This window comes from Paroedura picta, chromosome 2 (genome assembly GCF_049243985.1).
Source record: "Paroedura picta isolate Pp20150507F chromosome 2, Ppicta_v3.0, whole genome shotgun sequence".
NCBI lineage: Eukaryota > Metazoa > Chordata > Lepidosauria > Squamata > Gekkonidae > Paroedura > Paroedura picta.
Genome location: NC_135370.1, coordinates 53,386,282 through 53,405,936, shown reverse-complemented (window position 1 = coordinate 53,405,936; position 19,655 = coordinate 53,386,282). Strand labels below are relative to the sequence as shown.

General features: G+C 43.7%; 1 protein-coding gene across 7 annotated transcripts in view; it reads left to right on the top strand.

Moving 5' to 3' along the window:
• The first annotated feature begins 806 nt into the window (after positions 1–806).
• Positions 807–19,655, top strand: part of KYNU (kynureninase) — a 138,623-nt gene continuing 119,774 nt past the window's right edge. For 2 of the 7 annotated variants that reach the window (XM_077320164.1, XM_077320161.1), the window contains exons 1-2: positions 17,614–17,735; positions 17,980–18,097. The gene's annotated coding sequence lies outside the window, so the exon portion shown is untranslated. Of the gene's footprint in view, positions 1,125–17,601; positions 17,736–17,843; positions 17,892–17,979; positions 18,098–19,655 lie in introns of those variants that run through there. The other 5 variants (XM_077320163.1, XM_077320160.1, XM_077320162.1 and 2 more) reach the window with 4 other exon arrangements.

Here is a 19,655-nt window from a genome sequence, read left to right as displayed (position 1 = left end):
GGCAGAGTGGGTGGACAGGAAGGGATGTGTCAGTGTTTGTCTCATGTGGCCCTTCCTTGTATACCCAGGGAATTGCTGTGGGATGATAGGTGGATTTGTTCCAGACCATGCTGGATTCTGGAGATTTTTGGTGGGGGAGGATCACCGGGGCATGAAATTAGGGTCACCGTGGTGGGCAGGTAGTTGTGAGTATCCTGCATTGTGCAGGGGGCTGGACTAGATGATCCTGGAGGTCCCTTCCAACTCTATTATTCTATGATTCTATGATTGCCTGACAGTGAAGGGGGAAGGAACCCCTGACAGGAAAATGACATCCCTGGCCATTACCACTTGACACCCCTTGCTTAAGAACTAACTGGTCATGGGTTAGGTCATTCATATGAAGTCTATACTTGTGAAAGAGTGCCTGTGTATGTGTTATCATATATATAATAGTAATATTTACACAGAAGACAGCATTACTTTGCATGCCATCCTAAACTGAGTTATCCCTTCTAAGCACATTGTCTTGAATGGATTTCGAAGGACATAATTTGGCTTAGAATAACAATGTTTGTCTCCTTGATCAAAATTAAAATAAAAATGCTGTGATCATATGAGCAAAACTGTGCATGAAGGAAGTCCGAATTCTGCAACGGGTAAATTTATTTATAGATAGTAGCTTATTTCCCGCTATTTACCTCTTTACGAGTAACCATAAGGAGAGGAGGACCTGTGCATGATATCTAAGCTCCTCCCTTAGAAGCCAGCTCCACTATATTGCTTTTCAGATTGTAATGAATAATCTTTCTGAGAAAGGCAAAGTTCATCTGAAACCTTGCAGACCGCTGAAACTGGGGACTATAGTTTCAAGAGCCCCTACACCTGCCACATAGGAGTCACTCTTCCTTTTGAAGGGGGCAGGGGAGACAAATGAGGCTGAAAAAAAAGAAGGCAGGCAGAAAGGGGACTGCAGAGTTAGTGCAGGTTTATGAAATTGAATCTGAGAAGTGTGGCAGAAGACTTTGGATAGGAGCACACTGAAAGTTCTCTGGCCAATGCTTGTAACAATCTATGATATTTACACAAACAGACTACTGGGAACGTCCTGGGACTTGCGGCTGTGCAACTTTACCACTAAACTGGTAAGTCTGGTTGAAGATTAAAATGACTGTCCTATAAATCAAGTTACTATTTACACTTCTTTGATGGCTGAAGTTCCCTGTTGAAGTCTAACTTTATCCTCTTAAATTTAGTGTGCCACTGTTCCCAGGTCTGGTGGAACTGTCTCTGTCCCAGCTTCCTTGCCACTTGCACATAGGCACAGTGAGACTGCATATGTGTACTGGTCATGAGCCTTGGCAGGTTCCTTGAGTGCCAGATTATGTCCAGAAGGGTCTCTATCTTGACATGCTGCCCAAAGGTTCCTCTCTGTGGCCCTGGCATGCTGGCAAATTGCAGGTTTTTCTGGAAGAAATGCTTAAACGCCCCCATCCGTGAGTGTTTAAAATGTAACCAGTTGTCCAACCAGCCCTCTGTCATATAACACCTTCAGGGATCGAGAAGGAACACTAGAAGTGGCCGTGGCCGCCCCTTCTAGCCTGTGTTCCCCCTCCCTTTCTCACCAGACAAGGTAGGTAAAACCAGAGAATCACACACAATTAATAAACATCGCCAACCTAATTTTTTTTAAAGAAAGAAAGGTAAACTCTTATCTCCCCTGAGACTGCCTATAGAGGAATCTGGATATAGCATCTCTAACCCTCACTCCCTCCTTGTAAATCCTCTTTTTAGTTTGGTCTGTGGTTGGCCCCTCCTCATCCATGACCATTGTGTCCCACTCCTCATTGTGCACAGGTATCTCATACCCCTTCTCCTCACAGATGTCGCGGAGGATCACGAAGGAAGAAGAAAAAGAAGAGTTGGTTCTTATATGCCACTTTTCTCTACCGGAAGGAGGCTTAAAGCCTTCCCTTTCCTCTCCCCACAATAGACACCCTGTGGGGTGGGTGAGGCTGAGAGAGCCCTGATATCACTGCTCGGTCAGAACAGTTTTATCAGTGCCATGGCGAGCTCAAGGTCACCCAGCTGGCTGCATGTGGGGGAGTGCAGAACTGAACCCAGCATGCCAGATTAGAAGTCTGCACTCCTAACCACTACACCAAACTGGCAATGACCACAGGGGTGACATTATCCCAAAGTACATGAATCCACAAGAGAAGGCACCTCCAGCATACATTCAGTCTCCAAAAGGCACGCTCCACCACATTTCTTGCATGAGAAAGCCTCATGTTGTAATGACTCTGCTGATTGATGCATGACCACTTGTACGGCATCATGAGCTTCCTCAGGGGGTATTTTCAACAGACTCCCAAAATGGCCACTCTCAAAGATCAAGGGGAAATGGTGGCAAGGTGTGCTGCTGGGAGTGTTGCTAGAGGTCACATGGGGTGTGATCGGTGTGTGGATTGGCGCTTACTCAACCAGCAAGTGCCAAAATGAATGTAGACCGCAAGAAAGTAAATCCCTATCATAAATCAATTCAGAGAATGTTTCTATGTTGTAGTGTTCATGCTTAACAACATGTAAGTCCTTTTAAAAAAATTCAGTACTCAGGGGAACTTTTCTGTCCCCCAAACCACAGCTGAGAAGTGACTGGTTGCCTGTGATGATTGACAAGCCAAAGAGCTGGAAGTAAAGTTTGTGTTGCTCTGTCTTAAGGCTTCTCCACTGCCTTGAGAAGGCAGGAGGAAAATGTGGGAGGGGTCTCCCGTATGGAGGGCTGCAAACCCTAGGTTTACAATCCTGCGTTTGCAAGCAGAAGGTCATGCTTGTTTTATACCTCCATGTGAAAATTATCTAGAAGCAGACTATTCTTCTAAATGTAGCCCTGAAGCATTTTTGATACTTATCTTACAGTTCTGCCATAAATCATTTGTATGAAGAATCCATGCATAGTCCTTGCTACATATTTCTAATTCCCCCACCCAACCAACCAACCAATGCACTGAATAAGCTGCAACAGTATGGGATACGAAAACTGGTTTCAAAGGCAGCTATAATTACTGGACATATTTCCCTGATGTATTTCTACCTGCAGGAAAAGGGATATGACTACCTTGGGGTTACAAATTTGATTTTGTGGGGAGGGGCAACAGCATATGCTTAATCTTTTAGTCACTGTATTTTATGCAGTAGTGATATTTCCCAATTACTTATTCTACTGGTGCTTGGCTGAACATGGTTAATGGAAAATGGCTAAAATTCACTCACTGTAGCCAGACTGCATTGATCTACTACCAATTAAAATTAGTCCAAAAGGAACACAACTCTTTTTATTTCACATCCATTGGTTTAATTTTTTTAGCATGCATTATATATGGTAGGACAGTAGTTTTACAAATAATAGCTTATTTTAAAATTCATATTAATTTTTAAAGTCATAAATTATGATACAAAAGCTAAGTGGTGTTGCAAATTTGGAGTTTGCCCAGTTTGTCCATATATATATAATATCACCATTATTTTCAGAGATTAATAAGTAATTTCCATGCCAAGTAGGAGATATAGCGAGCAATGTTTTTTGTAGTTTAGATCTAATGCACCTGCATGTGTTGCCAGTGTGGATATTTAGAGCAGGGGTAATCAACCTGTAAGAGCCTCTTGTGGCGCAGAGTGGTAAGGCAGCGACATGCCGTTTGAAGCTGTCTGCCCATGAGGTTGGGAGTTCGATCCCAGCAGCCGGCTCAAGGTTGACTCAGCCTTCCATCCTTCCGAGGTTGGTAAAATGAGGACCCAGCTTGCTGGGGGGTAAATGGTAATGACTGGGGAAGGCACTGGCAAACCACCCCATATTGAGTCTGCCATGAAAATGCTAGAGGGCGTCACCCCAAGGGTCAGACATGACCTGGTGCTTGCCCAGGGGATACCTTTACCTTTACCTTAATCAACCTGTGGTCCTCCAGATGTTTATGGACTACAATTCCCATGAACCCCTGCCAGCATTTGCTGGCAGGAGCACATGGGAATTGTAGTCCATGAACATCTGGAGGACTACAGGTTGACTACCCCTGATTTAGAGTATCCCACCTTCTACAATCTGATGTTTTGATGAGATCCCCATGATGGGCTAGACATCCCCATCCCCAACACAGAAAATGATATGACATTCACTGAGAGACTGTTGGCTACAGTGACCTGATTGGAAGCAGAATCAGATCTATTGCATACATGTGCCCAACGTCTTAATGTAAATAGGGTTTTTGCAAAACTTCACTCTTGTTCCAGGGTTACACCGTAGAGTTCCCCTATGACCCTTTCTCATTTCTTGGATTCTACAGATGATTTTCCATGTAAGTACCAGGGTACAGGATATAGACAAACATAGAACATTTATGCATTAGGAGACATACCTTGTTTTAACCTCACTTTAGATTTCCTTTACATGCTGCTCTAGCCTTTCCACATTGGGGCTTTCCTCTCTTTATTTCCCAGATAGAAATCTGCCTCATATTTTCCTCAATGAATCTAACAGAGGCAGCCTCCTATCATGCTTTACTCACTTCCTCTTTTCAAATAATGTGTGTTTTGCAAAATGGTGCCTGCCTGCTCCTTTCTTTTCGTTATGTCCCTTAAGCCCACCATTCTATGGCCTTTATTGCTTCCCCCTTCCCCCAAAGTGTCCTGAATGTATTTTAAAGAAAAACCTGAGTTATCCTTATTCATTGTTGTTCCTCTATATATTTCTGAAACAGCCTAGGGGGTGGGACGAGTCCAGCTGTCCAAGTTGGAACAGGGCTAATCAGTGTACAGCCAGCTTTCTCCTGATTGGCCCTGCCCCTGCGGCTCCCACACTCCGGGCTTGGACTCTAGCCTCTTTGCTCTCAGACAGCCCCGATTTAGACCCCACTTGAAAAGATATTTAGTTTCCTGGGGATTCCTTTGCTGTGGGGCAAGTGAGGGGTCAATTCAGGACTGAGCCTGAATAAGCTAATTTTAGTGAAGAAACGGACTAAAACGTCTACCCTTTAAAAATGTAAGTCCAAACGATATTGTTAGTGTGGAAGCAGTCAAAATGATAGTTGTCAACTGCCTGGGGAAAAGAGTTCCTGCCCCTTCAATAGCAGTTAAGTAGAATGTTATTTATTTGCATGCCATGAAAAGCTTCACTTGCCCATGGTAGGATGTCTTTTTTTCCCAGGCTGGTGATGATCTTTATTATTTATTTTACATTACTATATTTTTTCCGCTGGTTCCTGAGAGAAACTATGACCAATATTACTGGATTTAAAAAATTAGTTTTGCTTTCACTATAGTGATATTAGTAAGGCTTCTGCCGTCAGCTGCCTCCCCATGTTCTAATCTGACAAAGGACCAGAATTTGAGAGCAACCTTTTCATATGATGCTATCAATGGAAACATTTAAATAATTCTAAGCAGCAGCTTGCTCACTCCCCTCAGGGAATGAATTGAAAGGTTTAAGCAAACTTTGGAAAATATGAAAAGGGCTTTTCCCCGTAAGCATAATGGAAACAAATGAGATGAGATGATTCAGGAATTGACCTTAACTACAATAAACATCTCACAGCTTGACTAGCTATCCATCATATTGCTCCATGCCTGGCAGAATGCCACATCAGAAAGCTGTAATAATGTTCAGAAATGCCATAAAGAGGAAATAAATACTTACAGGACTAGTGAGGTTACACAAGAAGCAGATAGCCACTTTGCAAGGAAGAGCAGTTTTTAAACAAATTAATTGTAAGTAAACCTTTTTGTCATGAGCTAGTCCTTCCTATCTTTCTGTTACATATTTGCCCTTTTCACAAACCTGTCTCTTAAATTTTTTCCTCGTATCTTTTTTGCGGAGTGGACCTAGGTGATTATGGTCCTGTATCCCTTGAGCCGCAGGCCACATACAAAACCACACAGATACTTTGGATCCTTTTGGAAGTGAACAAGCGTATACAGATATGCAAAAGCCAAATTTAACGTGGGTGACAGTCTCTAGACCAGAGGTGTCAAACATATAACCTGCAGGACAGAACTGGCCTGTCAAGGACTCTTATCCAGCCCATGAGTAATTGGCCATTATGTTTATTGTTAGAAGACAGACAGTGCAGATGTATTAGTATTAGTATTAGTATTAGTATTAGTATTAGTATTAGTATTAGTATTAGTATTAGTATTAGTATTAGTATTAGTATTAGTATTAGTATTAGTATTAGTATTAGTATTAGTATTAGTATTAGTATTAGTATTGACCACAACTCTCAGCCCGACTGGCTCATGATAGTTTACATAAAAACAAGGGCACCTTAGAGTCAGCGGTGGTGCTCTTTGCCGCTGCGGGGCAGGAGCACCGGCTTAAGGCGCTGGCTGCTACGCTGTCTCTGTCACCAGCAGCTTCCAGCATCTTGCTGGAGATTCGGCAGCAAGACAGCTGAGAGGAGCGGAGCCGTTCGCGCGGGCATCTCCTTTTATGGAGCGTTATGCCTCCTGGGGGCTGAAGAGAACCAGCAGATTCATACCTGCAGAGTAAAAAGCAGAGGCATCAGGAGATAAGAGGACCCTCAGATAAGTGGGATTCAGGCTGAATATAGCTGCAAGAGCCAGTTTGGTGTAGTGGTAAGAGTGCGGACTTCTAATCTAGCATGCCAGGTTCAATTCTGCACTCCCCCACATGCAGCCAGCTGGGTGACCCTGGGCTCGCCACAGCACTGAGAAAACTGCAGTAATATCAGGGCTCTCTCAGCCTCACCCACTTCACATGGTGTCTGTTGTGGGGAAAGGAAAGGGAAGGTAACTGTAAGCCGCTTTGAGCCTCCTTCGGGTAGAGAAAAGAGGCATATAAGAACCAACTCTCTTCTTCTTCTTCTTCTTCTTCTTCTTCTTCTTCTTCTTCTTCTTCTTCTTCTTCTTCTTCTTCTTCTTCTTCTTCTTCTTCTTCTTCTTCTTCTTCTTCTTCTTCTTCTAGGATAAAACCAAGACCTTTAACCTGATCCAGAAGCCAACTGGTAACCAATGCAGCTACCTGGGCACAGGCTGGACATGAGCCCTCTAAGATGACCACATGCAGCTGCATTTTGTACCAACTGTAATTTCTGGGTCAGAGACAAGGGAAGCCCCATGTAGAGTGAGTTACAGAAGTCTAGTCTGGAACTGATTGTTGCATGGATCACTGTGGCCAAGTGTTCTGAGGACAGGTAGGGTGCTAGTAGCCTAGCTTGGTGCAGATGGAAAATGCCATTTGTAATACCTTTGTGATCTGAGCCTCCATGGATAAGGAGATATCAAAGATCACCCCTGAATTCCTGGCCAGAGATATAGGCATAAGGTGCACCTCATCCAGACAGGGGAGGTACACTTCTTGATCCTGTCCCCTTTTGCCCAGCCACATGATGTCCCTGCATATTGTCCCAGTGCTAATGAATAATAAGCAGTGGAGGTGGGAGGATGGGCATCAGGAAGGTGCTTTAAGGAAATACTGTAAGAGTAAAAAATATATAATTGAGTTTGCCTGTGTCATTTATACAGTTTTTATCTCCGGGTCCTGGCATTACATTTTATGGCACACGTGCTCCAGTCTGACAAAATAACCCTCGTAACAAATTTTCTGATTCTAGTTCTTTTTCTTTTGAGGTTGCTGGGATTCTGCAACTGTCAGGGCTCAACCTAATTCCATGTGAGAGACCTAGGCAACTGTAACTGCCGTTGATTGAGCCAGGTTAACATTTCCTGAGACCCTCAACTCAGGTTTAAGTATGATTGCCAACCTCCAGGTGAGGCCTGGAAATCTTCCCAAATTACAAATGATTTCCAGACTGCAGTAATCAGTTCCCCTCGAGAAAACGGCTGTTTTGAAGAACAGACTCCGTGGCATTATAGCCTGATAGTCCTTCCAGTTTCCAAATCCTTTTCCTCCTCCCTAGGCCGTGTCCCCTAATCACCAGGAATTTTCCACCTGAAGTTGGTAAGCTTAAAAAGCCCCTAACTTTACCAAGAATGGTTATTTAATACTACTAAGTTTTAAATGTAGTTTTGTTTTTAGAGGTCCTTTATAATCTCAGGACCTAAATGGGAGCTTGTGCATAAATATCATCCTGCTTGGTGTTCCTCATAAACACTGAGACCATTTCTGCATGAGGAATTTGCCCCTGCCCAGCCTCTCATTGTTTGCAGATTTTAATGCTGCTTCCTCAGCAATCTCCAGTGGTTGCTGCGAGTTTTTGTCCCCTTTGCCTTGTGAGTGCCTTACTTGTCGTGGTGCACAACAAGGTGCAAACAGGGGCAAGCCTGTCTGAAAAAAGAAACACTCAACAGTCTCACTAGCATTTTGTCCACCCTCACACCCACCCTCCACTCTCCATTTCCATATTGCCATTTTTTGTGTTTTTTTAAATGCTGCGGTCTGTGTTGCTACAGGACCGCAAAGCAATGTGCCCGTGTATCAGTGGAAATAAAATGCATTGACGTGTTCTCTTCAGTGTACACAGTAATATTGGGAGCAGGCAGAAACCTTATCTAAAACACATTCATGTTTTTGTTTTCTGGTGGTAGGGCATGAACAGGGAAAGGGGGGGGCGTTTAATGAAGCAGACCTCTCCCTATTAGCATGGTGTCTGTGTTCTGTATTTTTAATATTTATTGTGAACAAATAATCTCTGGGGTCAAATTACAGTGGCCAGCCTATCAGAAATCTACCCAAACATAAATAGAGATCATTATACAAAGAATTCTGAAAAGAAATCTTGAAAAATGTTTTGCTGTTGTAACATGATCCCATGATCCCGTGGAAGATATGGCAGGATAACATGGGAGAGGTATCCCATCAGGAAGCAGCCAAATGCACAATTTACAATTCCGTATTTGCAAGCAGGAGGTTGCTCATATTGTCCACCTCTGTGCAGAATGGTCTTCTTGCAGTTGCTTTGGGAAAAAAATTAAGGCACTGGAAGATGTTGTCTTTCCTTGCTGGGAAACTCCATTAGTCCAAGAGTTTTCTGGAAAGTACTCTGATAACCAGCTACCACAATCCAGAAATATCTAGACCAGGGGTAGCCAAACTGCAAACCCTGGCAGGGGCTCACGGGAATTGTAGTCCATGGACATCTGGAGGTCTGCAGTTTGACTACCCCTGGTCTAGACTAACCCATTGTGAAGTCACTCTTCCAGCACAGTAGTGGAATGATAACAAAGGGACAGGGTAAAAACCCTAGAAAATACCTTATAATCAACCCAGTAGCACCAAAGCAGTCTACCACATGGGGAAAAGATTATGAGAAACATCCCAGATAAATAAATTGCACCAAACAAAGCTTTAAAAGGGCTTTACAAAAAAAAGGGGGGGGTTATTATAAGAGAAATGAAAAACAGAAAAGGATACCTGAATTTTTAAAAAGTAGTGGGGAATGGGCAAAAACAAATACAGGGAAAGGTATGAAACAACAGCACAGAGATGTTCAAATGAAAAGCAATACAGTTGAACTAACTAAACTAAACACACATTATCTAGGCTGTAGCAAGTTCTCAGAGCATGTGCAGAATTTCTTACAGTAACAAGAAGTTGAAGCAGTATTGAACTACTAAACAACCTATGGATTCAGTTTCTGCTGAGGACTGAAAATTGAAGACAAATATCTGGATATTTGTGGTAACTGGAATTGGACTTAAGCCAGCCTCCTTCCTAAGCATGACAAAGTGATTTCTCCAATTCCACACAAATCCCAGACTCTGATGTCAGAGCTATATATAGTCTCACTTCCATCAGTCATCTGGTAATGGCTCTGGACTTCTATGACAAATAGGTAGCGTGGTCCAAACTAGATTGCCCTTTGTCCAAAAAAAGATTAAGTCATCCAGAATGATCCAATGTGGAATTGAAATGAATGGGTCATTCTACCATTCACATCTCCAGGGGTTCAAGATCCCAGTAGGTGGCACTCTTGCCCTAGTGGAGTGTTGGGATTTCCTTCACAATCAAGTCACACAGATGTCTCCTCTGGATGATTCTGAATCTGAAAAAATAATGGTGTCTATTTCAAATCACCAGGAATATTGACAGAGTTCTCTAGTTGAATATTAGATAGTCCATATGGCCACAGTAACAAAAGGTGCTAAGCATTAACGTTTAAGGACCAGAAACTACCTCAGTGTGGAAATCAGTCCTTTTTTAAAACTTAAATTTAAGACATTTTCAGACTAATTGTTGAATAGAAGCCACTACAAATGTTCTCCATGATGTCAACATGCAGGCCACAATAAAGGCATAGTTGCAGATAAGGGCGGGTCGGCAGTGCTGGTTCTTCTGGACCTGTCGGCCGCTTTTGACATCGTGGACCACGAGCTGTTGGTCCACCGCCTTGCCGGCACGGGGATACGGGGCACAGCGTTACGCTGGATACGCTCCTTTCTCCAGGACCGGACCCAGAGGGTTGCAGTGGGAGATGAGTTCTCGCGTTCCTATAGACTCCCTTGTGGGGTCCCTCAGGGTGCGGTCCTCTCCCCCACATTATTCAACATCTTTATGCGCCCTCTGGCCCAGCTGGTACGGAGTTTTGGACTGGGTTGCCACCAGTACGCTGATGACACCCAGCTCTATCTCCTCATGGACGGCCGCCCGGACTCCCCCCCGGAACCATTCGCCAGATGTTTGGAAGCAGTGACAGAATGGTTCGAGCAGAGTCGCCTGAAACTCAACCCCTCCAAGACGGAGGTCCTGTGGCTGGGACGTAGGAGGCAGGACCAGGAAGCGCGCTTACCCACCCTGGCAGGGACGCAACTCACCATCACGTCCCAGGCCAGGAACTTGGGTGTGGCCATTGATGCCTCCCTGACTTTGGAGGCGCAGGTCAAAAAAGTAGCGGGCCAGGCGTTTTTCCACCTTCGCCAGGCCCGACTATTAGCGCCCTATCTGTCCCCCGAACACTTAGCCACAGCGATCCATGCAACGGTCACCTCCAGAATAGATTTCTGTAACTCGCTCTACGCGGGCCTTCCCTTGTCCTTGATCCGGAAACTTCAGCTAGTGCAAAACGCAGCTGCTAGGGTCCTTACTGGCACATCTTGGAGGGCCCACATCCAGCCAGTGCTGAGGCAGCTGCACTGGTTGCCAATTGCTGCCCGGATCCGGTTCAAGGTTCTGGTTCTAACCTTCAAGGCTTTACGCGAGTTGGGACCCACATACCTGAGGGACCGCCTATCGCCCTATGCCCCTCGCAGGGCCTTGCGCTCTGCGGGTGAAAACCTGTTGGTCGTTCCCGGCCCTAGGGAAGCACGCCTGGCCTCGACCAGGGCCAGGGCCCGACCTGGTGGAATGAGCTCCCGGGAGAGCTGCGGGCCCTGCGGGATCTTTCAACATTCCGCAGGGCCTGCAAGACGGAGCTCTTCCGCCAGGTTTATGGTTGAGGCCGGGGCTGATAATAGATCTATGCCTCCCCCGGGGACTCGGGTTCTGGACCCGAAGCAAAACATCATCAGGACCTCCTCTCCACCCGCTAGTAGTGGGAGGGAGGGGGGGAGTTGAGCTGCCATTCTTGCCATGCCGGCAATATTGGCAATGTTATTATTGTTTTATGGGGTTTTAATGGGGAATTGCGATATTGTTACCCGCCACGAGCCGCAAGGGAGTGGCGGGCTATAAATCTAATAATAATAATAATAATAATAATAATAATAATAATAATAATGAAGAAGGAGCTAAGTGGAAACCCTATTCTTCCCATCCAAGCATATAAAAATAAAATTGATAAAGAGTATAAATTCATGGGTAGCTTTGAAGGCTAGGCCTTAAAATCATGAGAAAGGACTTGATAAGTCTAATATGGATTCAGCGCTTTATTAAGGTTGGGTTTTTAAGGAGAAGTATATCGTCATAATTGATCGGTATACCCTATCACTATTAAGCTGCAGGAAGCCTTCAAGAATAACTGTGTTTGCTTGAAGATTTGCTTCAGTTCTTCAGCCTAGATAATCCTTTTGCTCCTTCTTTGGAAGGTTGAACATAAGTCATTTTCCCAGAGGTAGCTGGAAGGGAAGGAAGGAGAGCCAGGAAATAGAAACAGTGCTGAGCATGTGGAATGTAGCCACTGGCTGTGACATCTAAGCAGAGATTTTATTTGTTTTTCCTACTTAGAGGTATAAATTGAATGTACTCAAACGTACAAGCCTTTGGGTGTGAGCGGAAAATCAAGAACCCGAGGGGCTGTTATCCCTTGACTTCTGGCCTGTGGCCTTTTGAGAACGGGTGTCAGGTAACTGGTGTTAGATGTGAAATCTCTGTTCGATGTCTCGCACAGGCTCCTTGGATCCAGGACTGGCCCAGAGTTTACCAGGCTATTTTTTAATAAGTTAAAGAATGCATTTTGTCTATTGTATTTATTGTTATATGCTGTTCTGTGTCCCTTTGGAGCACAAGGAAGTAACTAATGATTGTAAGGAAGATGAGAAAAAAAAAAGTATATGAAAGAACTGTGGTGGCCATCTGCATCCCATACCCCCCCCCAAAAAAAAAACAAACTAGTGGGTGTATGTGAGGAGTGGGATGGCCATCATGATGTTATTGCACATGCTGGATTTTTTTGCTTTCTTACTTGCAATAATTACTTCCTTTCTCTCCAAGAGGACCCAAAGCAGCTTTCAACAAAAATACAGTAGGGAAAAATACAATTTGAAAAAAAAAAAATAGGAACAACTAACAAAAGTTATGTTTAGATGTTGCAGACAGCAGCCACACTCCTCCTGAAGTAGTTAATATAAAAGGCTTACTTTGCCATGGTGGAGATAGCGACTTAAGACAGGGATTGTTCAGTTGGCATGGACAGTTTTAAGAACACTGCAACCCATGGAACTGTTACCCATATAGGCTGTTGGGGGAAATTAACTTTAAGGAGACAGAGCAAGAGGGGTAACTAGGATTCTCCACCTATGTATATAGGGATTCTTCCCTTTAAGAGAATTCTCAAATAAACTGAATAGATGCTCAATCAGAAAGGCTCTTATTAAAAGGAAAGATTAAAACAAAAATGCACACAAATAGTAGCAAAGAATTGCCTTCAGCTGGCATTGATACCAGAAATGAGCGGGTGGCACCCAACCTGTCATGTTGGCTAATTGCTTATGTCTGACTAGCCATTGTAAAAAAATGTATTGCATTGCATTTTGTCACATCTGGTGGTTTTGGCATGGGATGGAGCCTGTTTGGGGGGAGTTTGGTCTGTGCTTCGGACTCCCCAAGTTTAGGACTTCCTTATAAGGTGGCAGATCTGCGAGAGAGGCCAACCTGGTTGGGACCAAGGGAGGTAGGTGCCTCCCCTTGGCACCCCAGGGTTTACGGTGCCAGGTGGCCTGGGGTGGGGCCAAGGGAAGTGTATGCTTCCTCTTGGCACCCCAGGTGGCACCCTACAGTGGGAATCTAGAGGCAAGGGGACCTGCATTCCTGGTGGGGGAACCGGGTGGGCCCTTTGCTTGAGTGGGATCCCAGTGGCAAGGGGACCCGTGTTCCCAGTGGGGGAATTGTATGGGCCCCAGGGCAGCATTGGGGTCCAGATCCTTGTGGTCATCCAACTGCGAGTCAGGCTCCCTCTCCCATACTGTGCCAATACTTTTGTGAAGTTATAATAAATCAGTGGTCTTGTTTAAGCCAATGGAAATGTGTGGATGTCTTCCTTGAGCCCAAGCTGCTCTCCTGCATGTCAATAAATACACCCATACAAGAGTTAATTAAGAAAGACAGAGAGGAAATAGGAAAACTTTTGGGGAAGGAAAATACCATTCTTGAAGAAGTCCATGCAAAACAGCCAGTGTTGTTTTCTGTAGGAGAGGGGCGGACCCATAAAGTCGGAGTGCATGTGGTCACTCAACACACACAAATGCTGCCAGGGCAACATAGCAGTCCAGATACAGGGAAAAAGTACCCTGGGGTATGTTTGCCAGACAAACTATACCTTAATGGGTTTTTCTGAAATAGACAATGGTGTGGAAGAGGTTTGATGACCCTGCAAGTACTGGGCAAGATGGCCTAATGGATTAATGGGATAAAATTAAGCATTGTTTAAATAAGGTAAATGAGCACAGGGAAGTGAGGTTGGGTGATAATGGAATTAGACCAAGGATGAGTCAGTAGGTTTTGGGAGGCCCATTGTGCTAAATTATGCATCTATCCAGGGCATAGTGGTGGAAGTAGACTGTCAGCCATTCTTACAAGTACTATTATATTACATGTCCAGCCTTGTTTCTGACTAGCATCCATTTTGTTTCATTTTGGGTTAGACAATGTCCTGCACTTACGTTTTTGGGGTGATCTTTCAAGATGGGTGTTTATAATTATTTCATTGATAAACCTCCTCTGTGAGAGGAGGGTTCTGACTGTTAACAGCGCAGCTTGTCTAAATCTGCACTGTTTATTTTAATAGGGTGACAACTCTGCAGTTTTTACAGTTTATGCCTAAAGGATGGGAGTACTTGGCTTTCACAGAAAGTTAGTTGCTTCTCCTAGTATTGCATATGAATCCGCTTGTATGTAACCGTTATTGTTTTATAAATTGTGGATGTCTGGATAAACATGCTTTTGCAAGAAAAGAGACAAATTGTAGGAGTTAAAATGATATCACATAACTTTATCTAAACAGATTCTATGTGATGGAAAATTCAAAAAGGGTGACAAGCTTCCAAGAATCAAATTGTTTAACAGGACAGGCCCTTGGACCCAGCAGCCAGACTCACCTGCTTAGAGCAGGGTGGGTTAAAAGGCAGAAAGTTGCAGTAGTCTCAGCAACAAGCAGCCCTTGCAATGGCTGTCTAGGCCCAGGTGTTGTGAGGCAAGGCAGGGAAAAGAAGAGAGGGGGATAAGGTTTAATTCAAATACTAGATGTGAGGCTGGGGTTATACAAAGGGAGGAAGGGGGAGGAAGTTGGCAGGAGAAGAAAGAGGTAAGTGGCTCTTTCCCAGGTAATATAGTATAACCCTGAGCTGGGTGAGCTGATCCACATATTCAGGGATTTATTACGACAAATGAAAAAAGCGATTCAAGAAACAGTGACTGGATTTGTGGTGTTAAGAACCTCCTCGTGGATTTTGAGTATAATGTTCTCCTGCCCCCAGGGGTGTTACAATAGGAAATAATTAATGAAAAGGAGAGATCTGGATCTTCTGTAAAGGTCTGGGAAGATCAAAACAATGCATTTCTCATAGACTACTTAAAAAATGTTCTACACTCTGAAATTGCATGCTGCTACATATAACTTGGGGAAGGCACTGGCAAACCACCCCGTATTGAGTCTGCCATGAAAACGCTAGAGGGCGTCACCCCAAGGGTCAGACATGACTCGGTGCTTGCACAGGGGATACCTTTACCTTTACCTTTACATATAACCAGCTCAGTCTACTTTTTGCATTTAAGAAAGTTTTTTTAATATACTTAAAGTATATTGTACTATAATGTAAGTAAAATGTGAAGTACGATGTCAGAGTATTAGGTTTTGAGTGACATTTAGCAATTCTCCTGAATGTTTATAATTTGCTGGAGGGAAATGCACTTTCGAAAGATCACAAGCAGTCCCTATGGAAACCTGTAACCTTCCTTAAAGCTACTCATGAGACATGAATAGCTTTGTAGTTTCCATAGTTTTTAGACAATGGCAACTAGTTTAAGAGTTTCTCGCAGCACATTAAGGAATACTAATAAAGGACCCTTTAACTGTTTAGTCAACTGTGGTTTAAACTGAACAGAATTTAGAGCAGTATTGGCTAATTGTATGGAGTCAAATACGAGAGACAGCTCATCTTCAGGATATTTTTGGGAAATGGTACAGGGGAGGGAAGCTGAAGCCCCTCCTCTCATTGTGCCACAGTTTTTATCCCAACTGGGCCCTAGACATTTGAGGAAACAAACACATGAACAATTCCTTATTCTGAAATAAGGAAGCGGCCGAAGCGCACCAGAACATGCACCCCTATTTTGAATCAGACCATTAATTCTGTGGGGTCACTATTGTCTATTCAGACTGACAGCAGGCTATTAGGCAGAGGTTTTATGTTTTCACATATCCTATCAGCTGATCCTTCTAACCAAATCTGCCAAAGCTTGAAACTGAGACCTTCTGCATGCTGTACCCTTGAGCCACAACCCCTCCCCCATATTTTCACAACTTGTGTCAGCTGCAGGATAGGTGAGTCAAGCTAGGAGAACTCTGACCCGGCTCATGGACAAATATCCTTTCTACTTTGTGCCTCACACAATACCTTTGACATATCCAATACAAATCTCCAGAATTTGAGTGAAACTGCTATACTGTAAAATGCTTTGGCACCCCTAGATGCACCCGCCCCTTTTGAATTGAATGTGAATTGATTAACTGTGCTATATATATTTATATATACACATATACATTGTCACCATTGTATAACAATGACAACACAGATATAAAAGAAATTTAAACATACACACCAGACTAAACCTTAAATAACAAATTTCAATATTAAACTAAAACTAAACGCCCTTCAACAATACATCTCTATCTCTAAGTTAACATAAAGCAGCAAATTTTAAGTTGGTGTTGGAAGGGGAGGGTGCTCTCTGACCTCCCTAGGAAGAACATTCCATGTGAGTAACTGCCTGAAATGATGAGGTTTTCCTGTGGACTGTAATCTTTCCTGCATGGAACCACAAGAAAAGCCTTGCTAAAAACTGATGGCTGAAAAATCCCTTAGAGTATAATAGAGGCAACCTAACTAGCAAAATATCATTTGGGAAAATCAATAAAGTAATAATTGTGATCAAATATTCCAGCCAAAGAATACACTTGTGTATGCAAGTAGTATTAAAGCAATGACTAGGCTGAATTCTTTGTAGGCTAATGCTGTTTGTTTTTAATAGCACTTATTGTTCCCAAAAGTTGTAAGTCACCATATTGGTCTATGAAAAACAAGAACTACATCTGTATAATACTGTTTTTTAGGACCAACAAAATTGGCACAAAACATTGATACCTAGCCATAGTACTGGTATTTTGGGTTTTGTACATGTTTAGTTAAAAGAAGAATACAATGCTATCTCAGGAGGCATACAGCTATTTAAAAAGTCCCAGATTTCTAGGCAGTTATAAAAAAGATAACATTAGCAAGGAAAGCCAGACAAATATTAATAACTAGCAGTAAAGCCAGTTGCAAAAAAGTACAACAGGCTCTAGACAACCCATGGTCCCTTTAAATACTCCCCTCAGCGTGCAAAGACAGGGAGGGAGTGTTTAACAGAGCACTGTCCTCCACATACACATTACAGCTGATTCATCAGCTGTAATGCTTGTGCTTAGAGTAGACCCTTTAAGCACTCCCTCCCGTGCTGCTTCACTATGCTGAATGTTCCAAAGCCACTTGGTGGGTGGGGCTCATTATGGATGCTTTCTGGTTGGATGGACAGCCTCAATTTTACATGTTATGATGACACTAATATTCAGACTAGGTCCTGATATCAGATTGCAGCAACTTTCACAATTCATTCAAATAGCTAAAACCAAAGGGAATATAAGATAAAAAGTCATTTCAGTCCAAGGTTCAAGATTCCAGAGGTCAGGTAAGCATAATAGTCCAGTCCAAGAGGTCAAGGGTTTCAGGATTCAAGGAAGTGTCAACATATAGCTTCTTTTGCATTCAAACTCCACAATGTCCCTTCAGCGGTTTTATATACATTCAGCTGCTTAGACCCAATCCTGTAACAACTCATCATCATTTTCAGCAGGGTGCTTATATCTAGCCATAAGGTGAGTGCTTATCCTTTTAGCCTGCAGCTCTAAGGCTGTGCCTTTATCTCTCTAATGGTGCAGGTGAGCCTAAAGAGCTGGAAACAGGCAGCTGGCTTTCATGTGCTGGATCAGAGCTGGTGGGAGGTACAGGTGATACTGGACAAGCTCTGGGCTGTAAGTGTTGGCATGCTTTCACTACCTCCTCCTGTTTGTTGGCTTCTGCTGTTTCTGGTTTAGCTATACTGGCCCCTTCTTCTTCTAGGGAGTCCTCAACATTGCTGAGACCTGGCTGATCCACGATAGACACTGTCTGTTAGTGCTTGAAATTTGGAAGGAATCCAATGGTGAGGTACAAAGAACCTTGCTGCTCTAGTGAAGAGGTGTGTTCTACTATAGCAAGCACCGCTGTTAGTGAACTGTATTCATAGGGCCTGATACCAAAGCTGGAACTGTGTTTATCATTAAACCATTTTAATTTCCCAACACTGTTATTAAAGAACTCAGTTGACAAAATAATCTATGCAGTTCCTCCATACAGACATTGCTAACCACCTAGGGGACCTGGTGTTAAGGCTAGGGCAGAATAAGACTACAGTTGTCAAATAAGCAAGTTTATTATGTCTCATACCATGCTATTTTGGGATGTCCAGTGCAACACGTTTATTCCAAGTAATTCTAAATTCTTTCACATGGTCATTGCAGAATAAATGAGGTTAGCTTGGCAATGTTAAGAAAACACTGCTGAGACTCACCTCAGCTGACTGTTGATGCCACAGAGGACAGCTGGAAGTGGACATGGCAGCTTTGTGGCTTGTCTGTGGCACATGCTGCATTAAGACAACATGCACATGTCAGCCAGCAGGGCAGGACCCATGGTGCCTTTACAGGCACCATGGGTGTGAGTCCTGGCCCCTTTCCCAGGACACCATGGAGAGCTCCCTCCCTCCCTCCCTCCTTTCCTCCCTCCCTCCCTCCTTTAAGGGAAACACAACCTTGTTATTATGTCTGAGGTAGATGTTTTCATGGTTAATGATTCATCACAGCTGTGGGTTTGTATGTCATGGAGCCTATTGGCAGGGAGTCCAGTGTGCAATCACACTCCCTGTGGATTGGGGCTTTCATATGAGGCAGCACATAAACGAGTGCAGCTGACCCAGCAGGGTGGCCTGGAGCTCATTGCCAGGTGGCCTGGGGGACAACCAACTGAAGTTTGTGCCCAATTGGTTCCCCCACATAGGTTGCTTTCCTTAGCGGTGGACTCCAGTAGGCAAGGGGATCTGCTCTCCTGGCGGGAAATGGTGCAGATCCCCAGGGCCCCTCTGGATTCCATGGGTTGTGATGCAGTCTACTGACTGCTAGGTCACGCTCCCTCTCCCATGCTGTGCCAACCCTCCCTGTGACCTTGGTTATCCCCAACATTGATGTGTCATGTCTTATTCCAGCCCAAAATGCCCTCTGCAAGTCAACAGATCTTGTTTTTTATATATATATTATGCTAAAACCATGGTTAATCCACAATTTAAAATATTATGTTCTCTAAGTGTGGACATGTTATAGAAGGATCAAGTTACTCATTTCTACCCTTAGATTCTATTGCACCTGGGGACTTGGTGGCTTAACAATTCTTTAAATGGTTCAAAGGGGACTTAACTGTACTAGCTGGTATAGCAACATAACAGAAAGAAGAGATCAGTAAAAGGTCATGCAATGGAAAACAGCCCCATAAAGCAAAGGAGGCATGTCCCAAAGGCAAGATAAAACAAAATGGGGAAGGAAAAGGTATGTCAAACAAAGCAAAAAAATTCCAGGAGCTCAGCATGCGTATGCAAGATGCAGTTTGTGATTTCAGAGGAACCACAGTGTGTTTTTCTATTCATTTATAAGGAATGCTACTAATAAGGGAGAGTGAAGATAGATATCTGCGGGGAGGAAAGAGTT